This window comes from Alligator mississippiensis, chromosome 1 (genome assembly GCF_030867095.1).
Source record: "Alligator mississippiensis isolate rAllMis1 chromosome 1, rAllMis1, whole genome shotgun sequence".
Taxonomy (NCBI): domain Eukaryota; kingdom Metazoa; phylum Chordata; order Crocodylia; family Alligatoridae; genus Alligator; species Alligator mississippiensis.
This window is the reverse complement of record NC_081824.1, coordinates 105,275,221-105,303,070: the sequence shown is the minus strand read 5'-3', so window position 1 is coordinate 105,303,070 and position 27,850 is coordinate 105,275,221. Positions and strand designations below refer to the sequence as shown.

General features: G+C 42.0%; 1 long non-coding RNA gene across 1 annotated transcript; it reads right to left on the bottom strand.

The window, feature by feature from the left end:
* LOC132249996 (uncharacterized) lies at nt 1-27,850 on the bottom strand. Its single transcript, XR_009461565.1, has 3 exons — nt 27,771-27,850; nt 3,762-3,933; nt 1-431 (listed from the first exon to the last, which is right to left on the bottom strand). It is a non-coding gene; the product is annotated as an uncharacterized LOC132249996 (long non-coding RNA).

Genomic DNA, 27,850 nt, shown 5'->3' with positions numbered 1-27,850 from the left:
ACAGGAAATATGTGCTACTATATAAGCTAAAAAGAGAGCTTCACCACACAAGCTCTTTAAAAGATGGTAACATCTTACACAAGCCCCGTATTTTTCCAAAAGATATTTGTAATGCCAGTATGCAATCATTATACTTAATAAAGTAGACATTTTATTTGCCATATAAGCAATCTACTGCATATTACAGAAAGCATATGCGGCTAAATTTTCTGTGTCCATTGGGGAAAGGCCCTTAAATGCAGTGAAACTGTATTATGAACTTTTAATTTTCCATTATTTGTTTTAAATATAATGAGTCTTACAAGGAATCGACGCACAGAAATATTTATTCAGAAATAACAACTTCCTCTGTTACTCTAAAGCTAGTCATTTCCCCTCGATTTTTTTAAAAGTTGATTTCACATTGAAGATCTCAGGATGCCAAGTTTCAACTAGAAGCAAAACAAAACAAACAAAAGGTTTAGAATAAGAACAGCTGACAGACCATAAGTTACCTGCACACAGCAGAGGAGGGAAAGATGCTGCTGGGATGATAATGGGCATAGCACTATAGGGATACATGTCAACTTTGCAGGTGTGCTGCATTGTGGAAAAGGTTTTGTGCTCAACTGAGTGGCTATGCGTGATAGGTAGTTAGTATATGAATCCTGCTAAACTCTTAAGATGCCATTCTGTTTGCAGCAGGCGTGAATAAGAACGTGTTATATTCCAACCCCACTCCCTGTTAAATAAACACCTGAAACATGCAAATTCACTGTTTTCAAATAATTTTGAACCTTGCTACTGGAATCAATTGCAACCATCTACCATGATCCAGCCTGAAACAAAATATCAGCTTCAGGGGCAGTTGGTGACATTTAGAATCACTGCACTAACTTCAGAGGGGCATACCGAGTCACATCAGCTGCATCTTTTCTTAGACAAGAACGTTACAAAGAATGTTTCCTCCCATCCCAGTTATGTCATGGGGCCTGCAACAGTCTTATGCCGATTGCAAAGCTTTTCCAAGTTCTAATTTGAATTAAACTTACTGTCTTGGACTGTATCTCTTGTTGATATGTTTGCTGTCTCATAGGATTTGGAATCTAAATAATACCTAACTACAGGATGGCAATTCAGGTGAAGGAGGAGGCAGAGTTTGTTGAAGAGGCGGACAAAAGGTAGGAAGTTGTGGGGTGAATTTGGAAGTGGGGAGAGAAGGTGCTAGGCAATAGAAGACAAGGGGAAGGTCCAAGGCACTATGGGATGAGGAAACATGATAAAATGCATAGACCAGAAAGATGAGAAGAAGAAGGGAGAGCAAGAGAGCAGCAGCTTGAGAGTGTTGGCGTAAGAATAAGGAATAAGAGAGAAAAAAAGGAAAATGAACTGCCAACGTGTCGCCTGGCTTGCAGAGCCACACTGGGAAATATCAGGGCATCAAATGTTGTCTTACTCCTTAGCAAGTGCATCTACATGAGATGCTTACTGTGGAGTAGACTAATTAGCTCTATAGTAAACATCTTGCAATTCGACAGATAGCCATATTAAGCCACAGGAAATTAATTAACTCTGCAGCAAGGCAGTATTTGTAAATACATCCCCAGCAGCTGTACTACCCTGCTGCAGAATTTTTTCGTGAGCAGCAGCATATGTGTAGATGCTGACAGGGCTGGCTGGGGCATGAGGGTGCTTCAGTGTGGGAGGATGCCCACCAGCTAGCCTTGCACTGGAGCACCGTCATGACCCAGCCAGCCCCTCTGCAGCAGGATGAGCTGGGTCAGAGTGGCCCTGGGCTGGCAGGCTGACCACCCTGGCCCCCTGCCAGCTGGGGCTGCTCTGACCTGGCTCAGTGAGTGTGGTCTTGGGCACACATTCAAGTGGTGTGCCTGAGAGCAATAAACTGGCATGATATGCACCAGAGTTTATTGCTGCATGCTAATAGCATGAGTAGGTGTGCCTAGTGCATTGCACCATACTGCAGGTAACTGTCCATGGTAAGAGCTGACCCTGTACATATGGACAGAAAGGGGCAGAAAGTAGGTACAGCTTTGAGACCACACTTCAGTGAGCCAGCAGTTATGGCCTTGCCAGTGCACCCAGAGAATGTATACCACTCCATGAAGAGACCTAGCATAGTGCACTGCCACTTTAGACCAAGGTAGAAACCAGGAGGCAAATTACAATCATCTGTCACTGGTAACCTTACTGCTGATGTACACCTATGATGAGCTACTGTTATAGCTTTGCTCTCTACTGGTGCAGAAAAATCAAATGCTTGTGCATGCAGGGAACATGGGTGAATCTAGCAGCAAATAATAAATGAGGCAATATGTGCTCAAGCAGAATGTCCTAAAATGCAAGTGGGTGTATTAATAGTGTTAATATGGTTCACACAGGCTTTAGTTTGCAACTGAAATAGTAACTTTTAATACACAGAACCTAAACCTATTTGGAGCTATGCAAGTTTTGTTATTTAAAAAATGAGGAATCTCTGGTAAATGAGAACATTTGCCAGTACTTTAGGAATCTTTTTGAACACCTACTCATGTTATATTAACACATTTTTTCTCTCAAGGGAAAGTTTTTTTCTGTCAAGGGAGAGCCTCATCAACTACTAAAATCCAAATGGGCAAAGATGAATCAGACTTCTTGTACTTTACTTTTTACAGACACAAACCAGGGAACTGATCAGACAGCACATTGATTCCAGCAGTCTTCCCTGCCAAATCTCCATTGTACCACTCCTGTAATAACAACACCAACACATTAAAGGCAGTGTAAGAACTGTAGTCCTACAGGTAACCTCCGTAGCATCATCTGTAACAGTTCTTTGAAAAGGTATAAACTACTTTAGGCCATTAAAAATCTAGTTGTAATTGGATCAAAAGAAGAGTGTTAGCTTAGTGAACATCCTGGCTAAAATCCAGCTTTGGTCATTAAGTTCCAACTAAATCCTGACTGCAGGTTTAATGGGATATGATGTACTTCATCTATCTAGGTATTTTATTGAGTGATTTTTAAGGCGCTGGTATAGTATAGAGTGTTATACACATCAGTTACACATTTGTAATACTAGTATAGCCTAAAGGACTCATTGTGGCCCATCATATAGATCATTGAACTGGACTTAAGATATCTAGTTAAAATCCCAGTTCTGTAACTGATCAGCTGGGTGAAATGATTTGAACACTAATGGGAGAAGGCCCAGATTCCCTGAAGCCAAATCTGAAGTCCAGGTCTCCTCTTCTGTTAGGTGAATCCCCTAACATTAATCTATAAAGTCATTTTAGACCTGGCCACCTGGAGTGGCAGTTTGATACTTGTGTCCTTTGTGAACCTAGTCTTTTTATAAACCACTTTGAGAACTATTGATGACAAGTGCTATAGTAATACCAAATTATTACATTTTAGGCATGTCAGGACCCCAGAAGCTCAAATCCAGGTTTTCCTCGGCTAGGGAGAGACCGAGGTTAAAGCACATTGAATAGCTAGTAGTGCACAAGATGGAGCCCAGCCTGGGCCCTCTCATGAAGTTCCCAATGGGGGATCACGTGACCAAGGGGAAGCAATGGGAGGGCTATAAAACCCTTTCACTTCTTGAAGGGCTTGATCCCTGTAACAAATTTTTCAGTGTTCTTCTATGGACCTCTGGGATTGACTCAGGTACTCCTGACTCACATGTGCCTTGCTCCTGTCCTGCCTCTGACTTTGCTTTGGACCCTCCAGCCCTGCTCCAGTCCTGCCTTCACCTTGGACCCACACACTTCACTCCTGCTTACCTCATGCTGTGTGTTAGATTTCTTGGCTCCTGACCTCTGGTCTGGCCTTGAGCATGAACTAGTTTTACTGTTGACATAAACCATTAGATTCAGACTGACACCTGGTACTTTGACCCTTGACTTGGCTTCTGGACTTGCAGTATTGTAGACACTTGTTTTCTGAGTCCTTGTTCTTAAATGGAAAGGAGTCATATCAGTTCAGTACAATAAACAACATTTAATTAGGATCAGTTACATTCAGATAGCAAGAATGTAAATTGGCCGATAAAAATAAAATATTCAGGGTTTTGTAAATACTCATGCCTCTCTGCAAAACACACAGATTCCTGCCAGGGGATTTCTTAGCCAGTTGGATACTACAGAAGGAGGCAGTGAAGTGATGGCTCATCAGTGGATTTCTGATCACAGATGGTAGGAATTACCCTTCTAGAACCAGATGGTTTAGAGGAAGGTGCAAGAAACCCAGCAAACTATCAGGTCAAGATATAAGTAGTCTGGAGAGAGAGTTATTACACCCTATTGGTCAGTGTTTGACTTAGGCCCTAGAGCAAGAAGATATATATCCCTTTTAAATTACTAGGCTTTCTTATGTGCCTAGTGATGTCCTCATCACTATAAAATGACACATTTTTTGAATGCTACTGAGCCATAACAGCTTGTGGAAATGAGTTTCATTGCTTAATTACGCACTGATAAAAAAACATTTGCTTTTAAATACAATGTCTTAGATTTTCACTGAATATCTCCTTGGTTTTCTATGACAAGAAGTAAACAGAATCAATTTGATCTGCCTTACACCACTTTCTGTGGACACCACCCCAAAGCAGGAGCCTTCCCTCTGATTTTCATAGGAATCTGTCCATCGACTTTAATAAGTATTGTGTCAGGGTCAAAAATTCAATGTCCATCTTCCATTTTAAGCTAAAACCATTTCAATCTTTTCCCATGTCTCATCATACAGACATTTTTTCATATCCTTATTTCCATTGCCTATTTGGACTCCTATTTCTGTTGTAGAGATTTTGAGATATAGAAAAAAATTCTCATATTATCCAAGATAAGGATTATCACTGATTTTGATGTCACCTCATTTTTCAATATCGCTTCCTTTGATAAACAAATATCATCATTTGGTGTATTAAGAGTGCTCCTGCATAAAAAAAAATATTTTTCTTGAACTACTAAAGAGTGCTGGTTGGAAACAAGGTACCCATTTTGTGAATTTTACCTTTTTTTTTTCAAAATTTGAAAAAAAATTATGTAAAGTTCAAACAATGAAGATTTTTTTTTTTATAACTATAACTATGCAGAGTTATAATATAGCAGGGTTCTTCTCCAATTGTCCTACTGTCTCTCTCTCCCTCTCTCTCTATACATACATACACACATGATATACATACATACATATATATTTATTTTTGCAAGACATAGTTTTAAGTTTAATAAAAAAATACAGTGTGTGTGTGTGTGTGTGCGCACACATGCGCATGTATATCAGGACTATATATGTATAAAATCAGGACTAACAGAAGCCCTTTGTGAAAATATTGCACTGCTTAAACCCTGCTTCTCTGTTTGCAAGTTACAATGCCTTTGTGCACAAAATCCAAAATAAGAGTTCCTTTTTTGTGACAAGAAAATTATTTCTTATTCGAGAGGGGCATATCTTTCCTAAGAATGGCTACAAGTAATGTATATCATGTAGTTTCAGTTATTCTTTCTGATGTGCATTATCTTGTTATGTTACTAATGAGTGACTTTCACTTCCTTTTCCCTCTGCCCATTCATTTCTCTTTACTGCATGTAAAGTCCTTTATTCTTCTCTAGATTTGGCTGACTCAAAAAATCTTGAATAATTTGGCACTCATCATTCACTGTTTCTCTAGATCATTAGTGTATTAATTTCTGCTTTAGTACTGAATCTTGTGGTACTCTTTCATTAATACTTTTGTATACTGACCACTATTTATTTCCTCTCATTTTTGTCTCTTTGCTAGTTTCTGATTAGCAATAGTATTTTTCCTTTCCCTCTATGTCTACTGTAATGTTACCAATTGTGAGGTAAGGAAATGCTACCGGAATGGATATTACATTGTTTCTACCTTTCCAAAAATGCACCAGGAAAAGGACAATAAAAGAAGAAGTTCCATATCAAACTGGATTGGACTGTACAAAGTGGCTCTACAGCTGGGAAAGGAGTGGCAGACTAAGAGCCCTTGAACCTGTAACCTGTATGTTTGTAGAAGACAGGCTAGGCACAAGAAAGAATCTGAAAGTACTATTATCCATGGGCAGAGACTCCAACAAGGGCTCTGAATTCTACTTTTAGATTCAAAATCTCCTAAAGACTCCTGAATGGAACCCTTCTATGTTGCCAAGCAATCTTGCTATAACATGAACTCCAAATCTCCTGTTCAGTGGACCATTCTAAACTCTTTTCTCCAGCTGCCAAAACATTTCTCCAATGTGACAACTGGCAGCATGATTTTGTGTGTCACAACCAAGTCTCCTGCAGATTGGCATTGCTACAGAAGTCTAAAATAAATGTAATAGGGCTGCAGATCACAAACAAGAGGTTTTTAACTGAATCTAAATGACCATTTATCTCCATTTTCCACCTTGCTGTTGAAATGTTTAGCTTGCTGTAGTACTGTATTCTATCATCATGCCCTGTAGGAAATGGAATGGTTTTGCTGCAGAATATGCACTGAGTATGGAATTTTACTTCCCCTAGTTTGTAAGTGGAGTTTTTGCACATAGTTTACTATTCTATGTCCCCTAAAGCATGGATATATATGGGCATTGGTGTAGAATGAATATGCACAGTAAGTAACACACTGGCCATGTATATGTGTATCTATGTATGTATATGCTTGAGTATAAGTCCTGGGAACAGCACAGGAAGAGATGGGGAGGGAATGGAAAAGGGCCCTGCAATTCAGTAAATGAGCATTAGAGCACTCACCCAGGAAACTGGAGACTTGGGTTTCATGCCCGCTTTGCCCAGAGAAGGTCTGAATGTATGTCTTCCCGACTGCCCTGTACTAGGCTTTTAATACCATGCTACAGATGTGGAATTAGCCATAGCCCTCTACAATGCTCCTTTTGAAGCTGAGCCACTGCCTCTTGCATTTCATAGTCACTGGATAAAATGGATAGAGAGCAAATGTAGTGGAGAAGTTTCTGCCTACCTGGGAACAAGAATCTAGGCTGGAACCCAGGAGAACTTCTCTTCCAGGCCAGCATCCTTCTTACTTAGTTCCACGTTCCCTCACTTATTCTCTCTTCAGGCCCCTTCTTTTGGCTGCCCAGTCAACCAAGAACAATGTTCTGCAAGTACCATCTGTGCTCCTGGTTCACTTAGCCAAAACTTGTGGGAGGTCAGTCTCAGATGTTGCTCCTCAGCTCTGGAAATCTTTGCCCCTGAGGCCCACCAGAGCCTAAGCCTAACCATCTTCAGGAGAAGTGTAAGAACTCCTTTCTTGGTGCATGCTTTTAGCAGGGGAGTTAAGCTCTGGATATTCTTTGGGGAGCTTCATTATTATTAGTAGTAGTAGTAGTAGTTGTAACGAAGTCCTAAAGTCAGATGAGCTTCTCTGAGCTATTTTGGAGAGGGTGTGACATAGCAATCAATTAAATAAATTAAAATAAACCAATATTAGACAATGAGCTAGAAAATACCCAGCCTATGATATGGCAATACTGGGAAGTCAATTTCAAGACCCTCCTGTGACAGCCAGCCTTAGGAAAAATGGCTCCTTGAATGAACTTGCATTTTGGCACACGGCCCCCCTTCTCCCCCCACTCCCCAGTGTTCCCCCAGATCCGCAATGCTACTGCAGGCAGAAACATGCAGACAGGAGCATGGGGCACAGTCCAGTGGAGGAGCAGAGCATCGTGGTGTACCAGGCAAGCAGGTGAGCAGCCACCACTTCTGCCACCTGCACTGCCCAGCCCAGCTCCTTCTGAGCAGTGGCTAGGGACAGGCTGGGTTGGGTACCACTCCTCCTGCCTGGGGCAGGGATCAACCAGGGCTGAGCAGGGTGGGTTGCAACAGGGGAAAAATGTTACTGTGAGCAGTCCACACTCACATGTGTATGCACACGTGTGGAGTTCCCCCCCCCCCCGACCAGTGCCCTCAGTGGTTGCCCACATCACCCACCCTAAGGCTGGCTCTACCCTCTGTACATAAACAGATTTAAATCTAGGGGCATTTTTACACATGCTCCAGGGCTTGTGAGGGGGGAGGGGTGCTTTAATTAAGAGCAGCTCTGAAAGCCACTCAAATTAAAGTGCACGTGGCATCTTGTGTACCAGCATCCCCAAGCTTCAAAGTGGCACTGGGGGTGCTTTAACTAAAGCTCATTCAATGAGCTTTAGTTAAACCGCCCCCAACACCATTTTTTTTAAAGCATGGGGATGCTGATGCACAAGACATGGAGGCTGGTGGAGCATGCTAATTAGCACGCTCCAGCAGACTTGATTAATCCAGTCTGCTCTGATGCGTTGTAATTACAGCACATCAGCGCAGCCTCCTTGCATGGCTACAGGCACCCTAGGTCTTCCATTTCCTAGATAAATACCATGGCCTTTCAGTTGGTGGGGCTAAATATGGGAGGGCCCACCTCCTATATCTAACATCAGCTACTTCTAGCTTTCTAGCCAACTGTATTTTGGAGACTTAGACATAGGTATGTGTCCAGGACGAGCACACCTCCCCAGTGACATACTTGCCTAGCCAGTGCCACTTACATGGCTAGAAAACTGCAGTTAAGACATACAAAGGGAAATGGAAGTCCACCCTACACCGGTACAGCCTGTAGACTAATCTGAGGTATCCATATCCAGTAACTCATTTTTGTTTGGGTCCCCCTACCCCCAATTAGTATAGACATAATTATGCTGGAACTGGCTGAATGATTCACTCTGGTTTAATTATTTTTATCTCTGGTATTATAATTATGAGAAAACAGTAGTAAATAGCCTACAGAGCTGATTAGTGTATCTGTTTTTCCACTGTATATATGAAAGGAAAAAATTGTCTGACTTTTCATTGTTTCTAAGCCTAAATCAAAGCTAGCGACATTTTTTTTAATTTTGTCATGTTTTACATGTGTTGTAAACCATCTGGCAGGCATTCAGAGCTTTGAACTGCCACCATTCTCATTTTCAGAAAGAGCATAACATGATTTCCTTCCTTTAAAGTGAACTGATGCACAGAGCTGACTATACTACAAATAAAAGCAAAAGCTTTTAGTTGGAAAGGATCCTGGGAAGGTCCCATTACCAGCTTTCATGGCATTTCATCTCAGTCTGCGAGCAGGAACAATAGCAACAACTTTGCCATATCAGAGCTTAGAAAACTCCTTGCAGTTTGTCAGGCAAGAACATGGCATTTTGGGACAGATAACCTCCTGCAGTTAGGGGTTTTCACTTATAATAGGTTCTAACATGGACCGTTAAACTACACTATCTGTTCTGACCAGTTAAGAGACTAACACTTTGCTAGGTATCATCATCAGCTATAAGAGCCACATTCAAAATAAAGTCAGCCTAAGACAACAGCCAAAAACTTAGAAAAAACCTCTCCTGGGTGACCTTAATAGGCAATAGTCATCCACTCATAATCCCCAGGTTTGCATAAAACATGCAGAAAGCCCTTATTAAGGAAGGAGGGAGTATAGTGTTAATTTGGGGCTACAGCATCAATCAAAAGCATGGAAATAGAACACGATACATTCACCTCCATCCTTGGGCCTATCCTTTTCAACATCTTCATAAATGATGTGGACACTGGTGTCAGAAACAGACTGGCCAAATTCACTGGTGACACCAAACTTTGGGGAAAAGCGTCCACACCCAAGGACAAGATGGTGATCCAGGCCGACCTGGACAGGCTTGGAAAATGGGCGAATGAAAACCTGATGGCCTTCAACGCCAAAAAATGTAACGTACTCCACCTTGGGAAGAAAAACCTGTAGCATGCTTATAGGCTCAGCAGCTATGCTTGCTAGCACCATGCCCGAAAGGGACTTGGGGGTCATGATTGACCACAAGATGAATGAACCACCAATGTGATGTTGCAGCCGGCAAAGTGAACAAAACTCTGGCTTGCATTCATAGATGCTTCTCTAGCAAATGCCAGGATGTCATCCTCCTGCTGTACTCTGTCTTGGTGAGGCCGCAGCTGGAGTACTGTATCTAATTCTGGGCTCCACAATTTAAAAAGGATGTGGAGAAGCTTGAGAAAGTCCAGAGGAGAGCAATGCACATGATCAGAGGGCACAAAAACAGGCCTTATGATGAGAGGGTGAGAGCCATGGGACTCTTCAGCCTGGAAAAGTGCAGGCTCGGGGGGGACCTGGTGGCTGCCTACAAGTATGTAAGGGGTGTGCATCAGGATCTGTTGGACCAAAGCCTGTTCATCAAAGCGCCCCATGGGATGACAAGGTCAAATGGTCACAAGCTTCTCCAAGACCATTTCAGACTGGACATCAGGAAGGACTTCTTTACAGTCCGAGCCCCCAAGGCCTGGAACAGACTGCCACCAGAGGTGGTGCAAGCACTTACTCTGGATTCCTTTAAGAGTCAATTGGGCATTTATCTTGCTAGGATACTGTGACCTCAGCTGACTTCCTACCCCTGAGGCAGGGGGCTAGACTTGATGATCTTCCGAGATCCCTTCATAGTTTCATAGTTGGTAGGGTTGGAAGGGACCTGAGCAGATCATCAAGTCCAACCCCCTGCCATGGCAGGAAAGAGTACTGGGGTCAAACCACCCCAGTAAGGTGTTCATCCAGCCTCCTCTTAAAGACCCCCAGGTTAGGAGCCAGCACCACTTCTCTTGGAAGTTGGTTCCAGATCCTAGCCACCCTGACAGTGAAGTAGCGCCTCCTGATGTCTAGTCTGAACATCTAAATGTCTATGAAATTTAGGGAAAAAATCCTTAGTGTCTTGGGTTGTATCTTTGCTTAAGTGATGTCAACCTGCTGTGGTAAGCAAATATTCCATTTACTCGATGAACAGCCCTCTTGGCCAATCAGCAGTGAGGAATTGGGCCACCACTGTAATAAGTCCATGAAAATGGTGCCTGGCCCTGTGATCTGCCCTTTAAAATTGACCACCTGCCTCCTCAATTTGGGTAGGTCCTTAAATACACACTATGTAATAGCATCCTTCACAGGATTGAGAATAGCATGTGCCTTACTAAAGATGTAGTATTGGAAATGCCATTCCCTTTCAACCCAAACACACTGTGGGGAAATATGGTACTTTTTAGTGCACTCAATTAAAATCTCTCCCATTTTGAACTTACAGGTAATGCGTTTGTCTTAACACAGGGTTCCAAATTCTTATTTTAAAGGTAGCAAAGGAATAAATCGTTACCCTTTGCAAAAGCAAACTGGTAAACATTTTAATGGTCACCGCCCCCCAATAGTTCTAGGAACAGATGCATTCAATAACCACATTTCAGCTGAAAGTTTCAAGACAATCAAAAAGTCAAAAAAGTTGTATTATTTTATTAAAGTTAAAACTAAGTCTTGCAAAAAATAAATCTTCTTCCAAATTGCCATTTTAATGTACACAAGTTTAATAGAAAATGAGCATAAAAGCACCTCTTCTACTGTTACTATCATTGTGTAACACCCACAGATTGTATTTTCAATGATGTGCAAATAGAAATTGCTTTTTGAATACTTGGAATGCAGATTTACCAGAGAGGGACAGGAAATTTAGTAAATCAGAAGCACAGCAAACAAGGAATATATCCTTTGGTTTTACATATGGAGAAAAAAAGATCACAAAAAACTCAAGCCACCTTCCAAGGGCATGCGAGTTGAATGCCATGATCAATAGAGCACAGAGACTGAGCTGGCATCCAAGTTCAAGAGCAATAAACTGCAGGTTATGTTTGGCTGTTCCTAGAACCTTCCATCTCTCTGACAGCTTCCTCTGACATAAAGAGACAGGCTGTCCCTTGGAGACACTCTATCCTGATTAAAGCTAATTGGGCCCACCTGCCAGTAAGACTCAAAATTAATCACCCTGAATTCCATTCTCAATGCAAAGTTTTGCCATCTGAACATGGGGTAATTCAAGAAAACATCTATGCATTCCAATTTCTTTGCCTGCCATGCTGTTACAGGTGCCCTTCAATGAAAACTGAGACTAGGAGAATAAATAATTTCTATCTCCTGAATAATTACAAATATGGTTGCGTATGCACAACTTGTTCATTCTAAAATGTGCTGGCCGTGTTTTTAATAACTATTTCTCAGTCAACCAGATAAAATATCCAGCTAGCTTTCCCCAGGTATAATACAACAAAAAGCTAAGGAAAGGTCAGATTTTGGAGTCAAGCCAATTCATTTGTGTTTACAGTGCTTGTTGTTTCAGCCCATGAATGCCTGGCATTCTTTGATGAATTTATTTCCACAGTATCCTTGTGATACAAGCACAATATGTTTATACCTGCATATCTACTGAGCACCACCTTCTAGACATTTGCTTGCTCACTTTATAGACCTTCAACCCTCTTCTGCATTAATGCAGGATTAATTCTTTCATTTTCAGAGACCAAAGAAGTCAGCAAAAAAGGTAGTATTAAGATATCTGGGAATGTCTTTAAAATTTGCATGAGCTACTATCAAAAAAGGACAAAGAAACCTGTTCTAATCCCTTGTGAATAAAGTTAATTTTGCTAAATTTGAGAACCATGTTAAATAAGCACATTTATGGAGGCAATCATTACAGGCAAAGAGTATATGTAAAAGGGCATTTAAAAGCACTTGATTGGATTCTTTGCAATAGTGCTCACAAAGGGAAAACTCCAAGCCATTGGAATACTGTTCATGGAAGAATTTCTGGAGCATCACAATGATAAAAAGGACAGAAAAAGACAGGAAAATGTATGCCCTTAAAAATATTCCTATAAAGTGAGAAAGAAGGGAAAATGTGGAAGGAGAGAAAAGTACATGTCTGGATTTGGGAACTGCATTCCATAAAAAAGTAGGCTTCATTCACATTTGGATGAACGTGGAACCATCAAATCCAGTAATTCCCTTGGCAGGTTACTTCTGAGACACAGACATTATGACAGGGTGGGAAATTATTTGGATCTGGGGCCACAGAGAGTTTGCTGATTTGCCGTGGGCTGGGTCACCCCTCCCTCCCTGCCCCAGTGCTATAAAACTCACCAAAACTCCCTTTGTGGGACAGGAGGCAGGACAAGGCAAGGGTTGCATGCAGCAGAGCACACCCATGTGGTGTGGTCTATAGTTGCCCTTGTGATACTCTGCGTGGGACCAAGCCCCACCCAGTGCAGCCCACCTGCACGCCAGCCTGCATCTGTCGGCCGGGCCCCAGCCAGCGTGCACAGCTTCCCAGCTGGGCTGCAGTCACCCAGGTGCTGCTCAGGCCCCCTCACCACCAGTGGTGGTTCCTCCTGCTGTGCTGCTCCAGGTAAGAGGAGAAACTTTAGCTGGGTGGCTCCTGCTGCAGCCTGCAGGGCTTCAGCTTCACCTTCCAGCTGTTTTCTACCTACTCAACTGCTGACACCAGGCAAGTGGAGTGCATGGAAAGCAGCCAGAGCCTCACATGCTGGGGCAGGAGCTGCCTGGCTGAAGCTTCCCCCTCACCTACAGCAGGACAGCAGGAGCAGGAGGGGGAGGGGGAGCTGCCACTGGAGGTGAGGGGAGCTGAGCAGTACCCAATAGCTGCAGCTGTACTGGGAGCAGCCAGCCCAGACTGGGGCCGCAGTATAAGCTACACTGACAACTCTTCCAACAGCAAAAGCTCTGGCCATGGTAAAGGAGTTTTTCAGCATGGCAGCCAGAGCCCCAGGAAGAACCAAACCTTTGGCAGCCTGTAAAAGGATTTCTTAGCCTGCTTGCTCCAGCAAACAAACCAAAAAATCAATAATCAACCCCCCTGGGCCATAGGAGAGAGCTCTTTTGGGCCTAGGCCCAGCACAGCCTGGCCCTTCCTTAGTAGCAAGCCTATTTGGCTCACAGCTTGCCCCCTGCTTAAAAACTGCTTCTTCACCTGATTTGCTCCCTTATGCCATCCTGTGGGATTTTAAGCTCCCAATGGAGCATTATCTAAATGCCCCACAGCTGGGCATTCTTAACAAGGCTGACTGCTCCTTTTTAAAAGGGCCAGATCACAGTTACATAGCCCTAACATCATGGCCATAGAGTATGCTGCCCATAGACACCTGCAAAGCAAGGAATGTAGCCCATAGACCAGTTTGAGTTTGACACCACTACTTGCTAGTATTATCAATTAGAAGTCTGATCATAATGCTCCACACTGGTACATTAGAACATTTTGAGAGCTTACAGTCACCGTTTTGGTTCAATCTGGAACCTCAAGGGTCAAAATGGAAGCACCTCCAAATGAAATGGTCTCCAGAAAGAAAGATAGAGCTTGTGATTTGATATAGATCCATACCAAGTTCATAATAACAAGCAGAAGTCAGAATATATACAGGTCACTCAAATTGTCAGTTTGATTGGCTTGAAAGTATATTTTCAGGGAAGAAAAGTATAGAAAGTAGGTTTTGTGATATTCCTCCAGTAAAACTAGTAAATAAAATATTATGATTTAGAAAGCTATTTAAAATACAACTATGAGTGCATTTACTTGTATACTATGTGCCTGCAAAAATAAAACGTTTCTTGTTTTCAGAAGGTGAAATGAAGAATGAATGCCACAGCCCGGGCTCACCATGGCTGGATAAGGCAGAGGCAGAGCCCACTCCTCAGCATAACTCAACCTCTAACTTCAGCTTCAGAACTACACTCTTAACCCTGTCCTAGCTGCTGCCAAATTGGTCAATTCAGTAGTGCCTGCGACTGGGGTAAAACTATGATCCTGAAAGGCAGGAGAGACACACAAGCCCATGACAAAGATTAGTCAGCCATTGCACAGCAACCATTACATGCTTCAACTCAGGTACAGAAATCACCTTCCCTGCAGAAGACATGCACCCCAATTTTGGAGGGATGATTTTGGGGGAAAAGTATATGATATGTGAGTAAATGTACTCATTATTAAGCAATTAAGGGTGAAGCATTTTCTTGGATTCTCAAAGACATGTGTCAGATGTGTATGTGTGTAGACATCCCCTGCAAAAAAACCAAAGCCCAACCCCCCAAAAAACAAAAAAAACCTTTTTTTTCTTACTAATTTCTCGTAAACCTAAGATGAAGCCAAGCTCTAGAAGATCTAAAACAAACTGAAGAAGACACAACTAAGAAGATTCACTTGACATGGCTGTGGGAATGTACAAACTGCCTCCAGAGTGTGCTGTAAAGCCTATGCCACCCCCAAGTAGCATAACTAGGAGGGAGGCAACTGAGGCAGCAGCCATGGGTGCTGCCTTTGGAGGGTATTGGGGACACACAGAAATAGCTGAGACCATAGCAGTGGCTATCACACCATTGCAATTATACCATAGCAATTGGCATTGCCCTGGGTATCATACAGCTTCCCAGGGCATGGAGCTCCCTGACTATGCCTCTGCCACCTGTACATTAGGGGCAGCAATATAACCACCATAGAGGTCTGAGTATGCATTGTTAGATAGACAGAAAGGCCTAAAAACCAGCACTATTCTAAGGCAGCTATAATGCTTCTTTTCTGGGAGCTGACACAGCTGGAGCTGGAGAAGAGGATGGGGCATTCTTCAGGGTGCCACTCCCAGGTACAGCAGAGTCTGTGTAGACATGCCTTCCACTGGACACTACCAGTCAATCAGCTATGAAATCCTGTCAATTGAGTGCAAGGTTTTTTAACGTAATTTAAGTGTTTTAGGTAGGCAGGTGACATCAAAGGCAGGCTAGAATAAAATGTACCCTGCCATTCCCATTTATTTATGCTTCAACTTTTCAAAGTACCATACCATAGCAACTGACTACCTGTCAGAGTGGCTTCCTGACAGATAATTATAGCATTTTTTTCCTAGTGAATGAGTGGCCATTGCTTAAAAAAATTGAGTGTAGATATTTACTTATTTCCAGTCAAATATTTCTGCTGCTGTACATGCATATTTTGCTTGTGTTACCTTTGAAACGACTGAACTATCCATTGAAGTTCTTTGTCACTTAAAGCTGTCATTTTATTATACTCAAGTGCCTTCTTCACCATCCTGCGGGCCTGCAGTCAGTGACAGATTTTAACTGACTCTTAATGTCTACACTAGACACTAGGTCACTGTAGCAGTGAGCTATGGCAACATAGCATTAGCAGGTACTGTTATGCTGACACCCCTGCGCAGTCCTGGTCATTTTTGATCCTCTACACATAGTAGCAACAAACTACTATGCAGTAACTTGTTGCTTAGCTCGTTGCTACTGCACAGTAATGGTATGTCATAGTTAGTGCCCACCATTGCTGCAGCATCTTGTGTAGACGTGCCCTATATGTAGACCTAGTATGAGATAGTAAACATTATTAAGAGTCTGTTAAAATGACTGCTAAAGTAAGTACTAAATGACTGAACTGTACCAACTGCACTATCAGGGGCATGTGTAGATATGTCCATATACAATTGACATTTATCAATATCTATAAAGAAACTGGATATCTGTCTCTGAAATGCTGATATTCTCCAACACCAGTGATGCAATACATCCCTGTACTGCACATACAAAAAACCTGATTTTTTTGTAGTGGACTGTCCTATTGATTATCAATTGTTTTATTTACTTGTTTAATAAAACTGCATTACATACTACAATCAAGAGCTTTAGAAACTTCAAATTTCCCATAAAGACAACACATACTTTGATTTTGCATACAATAAAGCTAACTTTCTGACATTTCATTCACCCTTATACAATCAGATATGCGGGAATATGCACACACACACAGATTAATCTATATGAAAAGAATATATTAAAGTTGCAAATTTAAGCATTCAAAACTTAAGAAAGAAAAGCAATAAATACATAAGAAGTGTCATACTGGGTCAGACCAATAGCCTATCTAGGTCAGTATCCTATACAGGGAGAGCACTGAACCAGGTATCTCTAGAGTGATCTAGCCCCTATTCAATACACACCTTGGCATCCACCATTATTGGTTTAGGGCCAACATTAGAGTTGCCTGAACAAGGTTAATTTGACCCCTTGTGCCTATCCATTATGACACAACCAATAATTAGCATGATCACATAGTATTTTCCCAGCGCACAGGACGGTTGTTGCTCACTTAAGGAGCAGCTATTCAAGCCTTTTGGATAGAGCCAGAGGTGAACCCAGGGTTGCCACAGTTTGGAGCAACAGAAAGAAAATCCAAATGACAAGTCAGGGGGTTAGAAGCCAGAAGTCAGAAGCTGAGCATTGAACCAGGGGACTAACCAAAATCAGGGTTTAGGAAGCAAGCCAGCATCAAATCAAAGTTTAGACAGAGGGTTTACCATATCAGAGGTCAGGAGGACAGCTAAGATCAAACGGAGTCCAAAGGGCTAAATGAATGGTCGGAGTACTGGGGCAGGAACCAGGGAAGATACAGAGGCAGGAGCTATTCAAAAACTGAAGTCAGTACACTGCTAAAGGGCCCAGGTAGAATCATAGAAAATTAGTGTTGGAAGGGACCTTAGGAGGTCATCCAGTCCAACCCCCTGCTTAAAGCAGGACCAGCCCCATGTAGATCATCCCAGCCAAGGTTTTGTCTTGCCAGGTCTTAAAAGCCTCCAAGGATGGAGATTCCACCACCTCTCTGGGTAACCTGGTCCAGCATTTTGCTACCCTCCTAGTGAGAAAATTCTTCCCAACATTGAACCTAAACTTCCCTTGCGGCAATTTGAGACCATTGCTCCTTGTTCTGTAATCTGTCACCACTGAGAACAGTCTAGCTCCATCCATCCTCTTCTGAACCCCTTTGCAAGTAGTTGAAGGTTGCTATTAAAACCCCTCAGTCTTCTCTAGACGAAATAATCCCAGTTCCCTCAGCCTCTTCTTAGAAGTCATGTGCCCCAGCCCCCTCACTATTTTCACTGCTCTCCGCTGGACTCTCTCCACATTTGTCTACATCCTTTCTGTAGTGTAGGGGGTGCAGAAATGACACAGTACTCTAGATGTGGCCTCACTTGTTCTGAATAGAGGGGAGTAATCACTTCCTTTGCCCTGTTGGCAACGCTCCTACCAATGCAGCCCAGTATGCTGTTAGCCTTCTTGCCAACAAGTGTACACTATTGGCTCATTCAGCTTATTGTCCACTGTAACCCCCAGGTCCTTTTTTCTACTGCCCAGCCAGTCATCCCCCAGCCTGTACCACTGCATGGGATTGTTCTGTCTTAAGTGCAGGATTTTGCATTTGTCCTTGTTGAACCTCTTGAGATTCCTTTTGGCCTAATCCTCCAATGTTTCTAGGTGTTACAGTCCTTAAAAGCAGCCCCAGGACCAATCAACAGGAAGGGGCTGGGGCTCAGCTGACTCTGTTCAGTGAGTTACATGCAACTAATCTAGTTACACTGGCTTCCCTGCAGAAGCTTTACCTAATATTTGATCCCATGGAAAGAGAATACCTGACAGATTTGGTGTGACTGCAAAAACAAGCTATAGAGCTCTTAACAAAAGGGCTGTGAAGTCCAGAAATAGACTGCCTACATGTCAAAAACATGTCCAATCCCAAATGAAACATCAAATTTATTGTTATACCTACTTAATATAAGACCCTTCGTAAGGTATTTAAGGCTATTAGCAAATGGTGACCCAGGCAGTACATTCCCAGGAAGAGTTTTGAGTACAAGAAAGGATTTTTTTTAAAAGGTAGTAGGAAGATGATTCATAAGGTTACAGAAAAATATATGCTGCAAAGAAAACAGAAAACTCATTTAGGAACTGGAAATTTAGGAGGAAGGTTGGCATGTTTTATACAGTTTTCAAATGCCTAGTGACATTGATGTACTGTTGTTACCAGAAGCTTATTCAATGATTTCTGAAAAATTTACTCATAATTCTTCATTTTTATTATACCTACAAACTAGAGAAGGTTTTCACATGACCACAATTTGGATAAAGTAAATGTATTTTCACCAGACATTGGTATGGTTTATTGATGATATAACAAAGTGTTTTTAAATCTCCCTATTGGTGTTAAAATCTGCAACATGTGCCAAGCTCAAACTAGTACAGTAAAAGTTCTGTTATCTGGCATCCCCCAGGAATGGAGGATGCTGGATAACAAAATATGCCGGTTAATTGAGCAGCCCAAACAGACGCTTGAAGGGCCCTTGCCTGTTTGGGCTGCCGCTTATTCCGCCATGTCTGGGACATTGCCTGCCCTCCTGTGGCATCGCTGACCCTCCTGCGGGCCCTGCGGGACAGGGAGGTGGGCTGTGCGCAGCCTGTTATGCCCCCAGGCCATGGGGGCTCAGAGAAACCGGAAGTGGCACAGTGGGCACTTCTGGTTTCACTTTTCCTTACAAGTCAGCAAGCCAGTTAACATGTCTGCTTGTAAGGTGCCAGTTACTGGAGATTTTACTGCAGTTATATTTGTAGTTGTTTTGTTTTATATTAAGATTTGAGAAAGTAGTATGTAAAAAAAAATATGAATTTTATAAGATGCAGTAGGAATATTATTATTTCCAAATGTCCCAAGTGTATGCATACATGAAATCCAATAGTGGCTTTTAAAACCCTTCTTAAAATAGCTGTAATTCATTCCATAAAAACTGTATACAATTTATGGTCATGGAGCGAGGATGAGCACATCATTTAGGAATATTCTGAAAAAAACCAAAAACATTCAGGTTTTGATTCTAGGAAGAGTCAATTACAGTAACTTCCAACAGGGATTTTGGTGGTTCTTCTTGAAAGATTTTTAGAACTAAGGAACTTTTTTTTCTTTATGAGCTGGTAATGGCCTCTGACTGATAAGTCTGAGTAGTTGCAAATAAGTTATATCTTAAACAATAACATTGGGAGGAACTGCACAGGACCATAGTGTATAGAACAAAGGTATTACTACCTCTAGGGGGAATTACACCATGCATCATAGATCCACAAAGAGGTGGAGCTTTGGGAAGAGAAAAGCCCATAATTATTAAATCTAACAGAATACAAACATGGATAAAATTTGTTCTAAAGATCCTTAGGCAGAACATGCTTTGTCTGCTTTTATCATTAATAAACCTTGAAAATATAATTATAATCTCAGAATGGAAAAACATTCAAATATCATTATATCAGAGCACAGATAAGATAAAAGGCTACATGACACTAATTTGATCAAGTAACTGGATGTGAGGATTATATTGAATTTTAGATCACAGTGAACTACTGGACTAGAAATATATTATCTTGTATTCACATTCTCCCATCAAGTGATACATACTATTGGCTATGACAAACTGTCCAGTTGGCTCAAGCTGAAGTTACGTATTCCAAAATCATCCTGCCCTTCACTAGGTAATTATTTTTTACATCAAAAATTCAACACACTAGCTGTTGGCTGCAAAGAGCATGATGTTACCATAAGTCTGAAATAAAAGATGCTCAGCATATTGCAGTTTTGATGTTACTCCATATTTACTTAAATAAGATCTAAATACTTAAATGCAATATTAGAGGACTATTTCCTTGTTTTCTGGGTGCATCTACATGAAATGTTTACTGTGCATTAGCCTAATAACACCGAGCAATAGCGCGTCACAGCAAAAAAAAGTGTGTTAATAGCCTATTATGCAATGTTATTTAGGCTGATGTGCAGTAAGCATCAATTGAAAACCACACGCTGACACTACTGTGCAGTAACTTTAGTTACTATGCATTCAGTTAACATTTTATTAAGGAAATACTAAACTAAATGCACAGTATCTCAGATGCATTAATGAATGTGTAGACACACCCATTTGTTTCTTTATAGGCTTGTTTGCTATAGTGTTAGATATACACCAGTCCTAAATTATATTTTCTTCTGCTTGCTCTTTTTCTTCCCTCTCCCTCCCATCCACATGCCACCAATTGACCCAGTGGCTCTTAGTGCTCTAAATAAAAAATACATCTTAAAAATCATGTGAAGATTTTAACATTTTTCTTACACGTGTTCATGTAAGAGCAATACATTCTCTTACATGCATGGATGATGCCTGCATGATAGCCAGAGATTTGCTGACTGACAAAATTATCCAAAAACCTCATAGGTCTCTCAGAACCATAGTTTAGCCAGAAATGTTCCTTTTGTGTTGTTTTGTTTGTTTATATATACTTTACTACCTATCTATATTTGTCTTCAAGTCAAGTGTATATAGAAGAAGGTGAATATGCAGTTGGAGGTATACATTTTCCATGTTTTCATTCTTTTTAGAAGCTAAGGCAACTGCACTAGTTTTCATGAAGCTAATTGTTGGCCAAGTTACCTTGACCAATAAACAATTATGTGCTGATATGTAATGCTGTCTGCATGAGTATTAGTTGGGAAATATTTTCTAGAAAAATAGCTTTATACAAATTGGAAATTTCATCCCTGTAATAAAATAAAATATTTTTATTCCAGTCAAAAAGTAGAACACAAGATGATTCCTACTGCTATCAAAATGCATTTTTTTCCAACAGTGCATTTTTTCTTTTTTATTATACAAGTATACGTCTCTAGGATTTTGTCTCTGTTTCAAACTGCATATATAAAGAGGTAAATTCATGAAAACAGAAAACAATGTTTATTAATATGTAAGCAACAGGCACTTCTTGTTTATCAAGTATATGCAAAATAGAAGACTTGATTGATCATACTACCAGGTTGAATCTCTCAACAACTAGAGACCTAGATGGCATTTCTCAGTGAAATTTTTGCTATCAACTAACCAGGGCCAAGGCTTACCAAAAAAAGTGGCCAAAGGATTGAAAAGCAACAAATTTTTTTCACTTTCATTTGCACCAATTCCATTTGGAAATACAAGAATGTAATCAACTTTCCTCTGTTCCAGCAACGCACTTAAGCATGTTCATAAACTTTAAGCACACGGTTAGTCCCACTGATTTTCTTGGGACTAGTCATATACCACACTTCAAGTTAAGCAGGGATTTACATATGCTAAAATACAGCCTTGTGGGGTCTTGCATTACTTCTTGCATAGGGCTTGATTGTCCTCTCAATTACATAAAATATATGTCAGACTGTCTTAAACCTAAAATCATGTGATAGAGATATTGGGCTTGGATTCTAATACAATTAGTTACAAAGAGATTTTTATTATCCTATATGCCTTTGTTTCTTCATAAACTTCTTATCAAGTTGTATTTGTTAGGAAATATGTCTTTCATAACATAATTGCCCTCCTTAGCATAAAGAAGTCACAAATCTCATTTTCCTCTTTTATGATACTTCATTATAAAGTCTAAAAGATGGACCACCATGACAATTTACATTTAAAAATACTCTATGTTAACAGAAGTAAATTGAGATATGTCTTTACTGGCTTTGATATGACTAGAAACTTTCCATCTTCCATTCATGTAAGAGATGAGAATTTTGAACATATGTGAAGCATTTTCTTCCTCATTTATAAATAACAGGCACACTTATTTAAAGTTACATGGTTCAAAACGTATAAAAATTGAAAATATCACTAAAAAGTAACTTGGGCTGCTGCATTACTCCTTGAATTCCATTAGGAGTGTTGTGGCTTTTTTATACCATCTAGGCTAGAAACAGACATCACCTAATGAAGGGGATCATTTGTGCTGTGGTGTGTCACAGTACCACTGCCAATGCTCTTCACCGGGCAAAATACACATTGCCTTGTGTCCCATACCATCAAGGGTAAAACAAAAGGCAATGGGATCTCCCTGATTTTCGCCTCTCAGTCAGACCCAGCTACTGATATCATGGGGAAGAGGTCTAGCTAAGCAGATAAGGGGTTTTCCCTGCTCAGCCAGACTCCTGTAATTGTGGTTGAGCACAGGACCCCAACTTTTCTTCTTATGGAGAGGCACTGCAGATTTCCTGGGGTGCCTGCTTCTTAATATGCAGTGAAAGTGCTCTGCAGGCTAGAGGGGCCCTCAAACCCCCAGGGTTTCTGCCCAGGGTGGCTGGAAAGGGGGAGTAGTGCAGGGTGCTCTACTCTCCTGCCAAGAGCTAGTAGATGTCCCCCTAAATAAAGCAGCGGAGTCTATTACAACCTTTTGTCTCACCACTGATTTTCCTTTGATGTGGCACAACAAGGGGTAGTGACATCTATTACCTCACCATTTGTGCCTCCATAAAAATTTTATGGCGGCACAAATGAGATATCAGGTGACATCTGCTTCCACCCCAGACTTGACACTGCTCCACATACACCAAGCTTCTGTGACTGGCAAAACATTACCTCTTGGTTCCTCTTAGCTCACTTTAACATTTGCAGTACCTTGTTCTGTCAGACTGGAGAGAAAAAAGGGACATAAAAAACCCCAGAAGATTAAATTTTGCTCTTGAACAAATTCACAGAAGCTCAATTTTCTACACAGAAAAACAAAACAACAACAAAAAAACCCAGTAGCTCTGCAGTAATAAAAAGACAAATGCACCAAACAGCAGCTGAATAACTTAGCAGCTGTTAAAAACAAAACAAAACAAAAACAAAAAAACTCAGTGATTTTTTTGAAGGCAAAGTTATTATCACTTCAATAAACATGCCCTTTAAATATTAAAGATTTTTGTGGTACATTGTTTTTGACACTAAAAATCTTCTCCCTGTGCAACAACAGTGAACAAAGATGGCAGACCAGCTCCATGCCTTCGTATCTTAAAAACAAATCTATCCCAGATGTTCACATATTAAAATAAGCAACACTGTGAATGTAAAAAAGACAGTGAAGGCTGAAGTGGCAGGTGTTTGCAACAACGTCCTTGGGGTCAAAAATGAAAGAGAAAACGATCTCAGCTGTAGCAGACAGCAGTTTAAAAAACAAAATCTTACCCACTGCAATTCCAGTTACTATAGTAAAAAAATAAATGTACTAAGTAAAATATGCCTTTTGTTAATGAGACTGTTAACTAGCCGAGATATGCTGTCCCAAGTGAACTCTCAGTCTGCAAGCAACAGGCCATTTGATGTTAAAAGAAACCTTTGGTTAGGTTTCTCCTCTTCCTGGCTCTAGCATAAAAATGATGCAACTCCACTGACTTCAGCAACATTATTCTTGATTCACACCGCCACCAAAAGTGAGCGGGGAAATTAGACCGTACTCTTATCACTTTACTGAAAACACTTAAATCCTGAGTGAGATAAATTGTTCAATCTTGAAAGGTACAGCTTAGAAACAAAATTAGAAAAAAGTATTAGAAGTTGGAATCCCCTGTTCTCAGCTCTTTAGAGGAAAAGACCTTCAGAGATTGCAAGTATGGTATTGTTCTCTTTTCTCATTGTTCTCTTTCCCCATCCATAATGAAAGAGTACAAGGACTTTCTAGGACTGATCCGAGGCAGGGGAGGGGTAGATTCTTAGCACCAGATGTTAACGTCTATTGCTTATGGAATATTTTCAGAGTTTTAAGTATTTGGGGGGGGGGGGGGAGGCTGGGGGTGGTGGAAGAAACTGACTGACTATTCAGTTAATAGAAACCAAAATAGTTCTTCTTGCCTGTCAGTCCAGCAATATATCACGATGATTATAGTCAGCCACATCTAGATCCATTTCAAAGTAGAGTAAGAATATAAACACTGCATTTATTTCAATGGCAGAGAAAGAGCCCATTAATCTAAAGGACACTTCTGAAATATTATATGACAATACTCAATATTTAGTAACATATATAGGACAGAATTCTATTTCCTTTTGTATGCTTATGTGGAAGTTTTCTAGCTGTGTAAGTGACATTTTTGGTACTCATGCACAGCTTGTGATTATATTATCCCTGCACTATGATGTGCAAGTATGTGCATAATACCATGTACAGGCCAGGTACATATATGCATATCTGAGTGTAGGTCTATGAAAGAGTGAGGAGGTAGATACTTTCATACTGCAGCTGAATTGTCAGGGTACTTGCCCAGAGAGCAGGCGAGCTGAGCCGTAGGCTCTCCTCACCCAGATATTTTGAACATATATCTTGATGATTTGCCAACAACTCTGCAAGCACTATGCCTCAAATCAGGTGGTCTCCAGTACTCCTTTTGAAGCTGAGCCACTGTCCCTTGCATTTACTGATCATTGGATAAGAAGGATAGAGAACAGTGCCATGGAGAAGCCTAGCCACATCTACACGAGATGCTGACTGTGCAGTAACCCGATACTACTGCAGAGTAGTGTTGCATGGCAAAAACCATAATGTGATACTACTGAACAGTAATATTAGGCTACTGCACAGCAGCATCAAAAAAGGGTGTTCATTGGCACTACTGTGCAGTAACTTGGGTTACTGGGCATTCATTTAGTACTTGTTTATACAAGTTATAAATGAATGTGCAGTAATGACTGCACAGTAGCACTTCCTGTAGATGTGGCCCTTGGGTAGCCAGGGCTCAGGGACTGAGCTCTTTCAAGCCAAAACCCATCACTGAGCCACATGGTCTTCAACCTATTTGCTTCCTTCCTACATCACATTTCTCTCTCTCTCAGCTGCCAGCTTCACAGGAGTCTGTGGCTTGGTGGGTAGAGCACTGGTCTTAAAAATTAGAAAGATGCAGGTTCAAACTGTCTTAGGGAAAGGGTGGAGAGTAGAGCCCCATCTCCTAGTTCCCTAGCTTTTGGAGACCCAAACAGGGGAGGGTTGTCCTTGTTCTCCTCTTCCCTTCCTTGCCTGTTAGTCCTCGGTTTCTAGCCAGATGCATTTTTGTGACCAACACGCATTTCTGCATCCACAAAGGCCCTGCATACATAGCTGTATACCCGTCTGGCCAATGTGTAGCTACTGTGCATACTCAGCATGTGCATCTACAGTGCAGCAATACTGGAATCAAAGTCTGTGTGCATGTGCCAAAAATGCCACTTATGCAGCTAGAAAGTTGCCATTCAGGCACACAAAGGAAGAGAGTTCTGCCCATGATGTCCCAAGCTACTTTGTGCATATGTCACTTGCTGATGCTACGACATTGTCGTATGCATATAAACTAAAGGGGCACATTCAGACAAGCACGTATGTATGATATGCAGCACCTCGGACCCATCTGTGGTGCCACACACATTACATGTGTGCGCAAGGGAAGGGGGGGGAGGGCAGGGGAGGAGGTTTGACACTGGGATATCCCAGTGTCAAAAAAAATCATCAGAAAAAAAAGAAGCATGCACCACTTGAAACTAGAGCCTGGCTGGCCAAGCCATGCTCTGGCTGCTGGCTAGGCTCCCTGCTGCCAGATCACTGCAGAAAGCCCCCAGCCCAGGCCACCTGGGGCAGCATGCCATATATCAGAGCATGCATACACAGGTGTTCCCCGAGGACAAGTAGCAGTGGTGCATGTTGTGCTGCTGCTGTTTGTCCCTGGAGAAATGCACATGCATATTGTTATTTTATTTTATTTTTTTTAGGTTTTGTTCATACAAGACCATTTTAGCAAAGATGTCCACAATACTGCTGCCACTGATTTAGCTTTAGCATCATAGTGACTTCAGAAGTACAAGTGTAGACAAGCTGAGAATGACTTCCCCCACTTAGTGACTATCATACAGGGCTCCTCTAAACTGTCGGGATATTTTACAGTATAAATATAATTAGCATTCCCACTGTTGCTATCCCAGGGAGTGCTGACTTCCTTTGTCATAACTGTTAGACCCCAGCTCCATGCTACATCCAATGACTAAGGAGATGAAGATCCAATTGCTCATGGATCCTGTTACTAATTGCCCAGAGCAAGCAGGGAGTCAATGCTATTTGCACACATTGCTTGCAACAGCTTCATTTAGAATGGAGACAGCTTCGGGCCAGCTCCCTCACAGGCTGTGTCTGTGAACATGGGGAGCAGCAGTGAACATTAGTTCTTTTCACATTTTATACACCTTAGTTCATGCTCATTAACATGCATTCCACTTTCTCCTCCCATCTCAAGCTCTGCCTCTGTTTATTTCATTAACATGGGGTTGCCTATGCATTTCACTCATTTATATGCTATAGCAAAGTGGGGTCCCTGACTAGCCACAGTGCTAGTTTCCTCACTTGCCTTTGGGCATGCCACCCACCTGTCTCACCTGCCGCACCTTGTTGTTAATTAATTAAGTTGTTAATTAAGGCAGGAGGCTCCCCGTTCTTGCTCCGATGCCAGGGAGCACTATCTGCGGCTCCATTCCTCCCCTACACTGCAGCCCAAGCCTCGCAGATGGCATCCAGATAACAATGCTCCCGGCTTACAGCCAGACAAAGCTCAGGCCTTATTGTCAGGCCTCAGTCACACACACATTCATACCGCCCTCCTCTCACTAGAGCCTCACACACTCCATCTCCTCTCACTGGGTCTTTTACACATCAACAAATTATACTGCTTTGCTCCCTCTTGGAGCGGGCCCTGAAAGCCATAGGCTTTAGCTAGTTTGTACCTTGGGTGGCAGATGTACCATTATTTGGGCCTCTCCCATGACCCTCACTGGGGTACTGGCCAGCCAATTGCCTGGTGATAGGGTTGCTCCTTCCAGGGCAACCCTATACATTCCAACATACTGGGGCCCCACATCTCCACCCCCACACTGGGGCCATGGGGCTTCTCTCCCCAGTGGGCTCAGGTGGTTGTAGCCATACCTGGCCCCAACTACCTCTCCTCGGGGCCTTGCACCCCACAGGGCTCAGGCAGCCATAGCCATGCCTAGCCCCAGCTAACTCTCTTCAGGGTCTTGCACCCCACAGGGCTCAGGTGGCCACGGCTATGCCTTGCCTCACTACCTCCAATGTTATATGACCCACCCAAAGGTGAGGGCTCAGGGTTAAGGCGCCCCTACCCACCTTTCGCCAGGGTGGTAACTGGCCTGGCATTTTCTGGAGGCTCCCATGCCACTGAGAGGCCCATCAGGCTACCCACTCCCAGCAGGGTGCAGTTTTAGGTCATGCCCAGGACCAGGAGCCTCCAGGCCATCCCCTACAGCTCCTCCCTTACCTCCAGGATGTTGCATGGAACCTTGCTGCCAGACAATGTTACTGCCTGTCCTGCCGGGACAGGGAACTGCTCTGTTTATA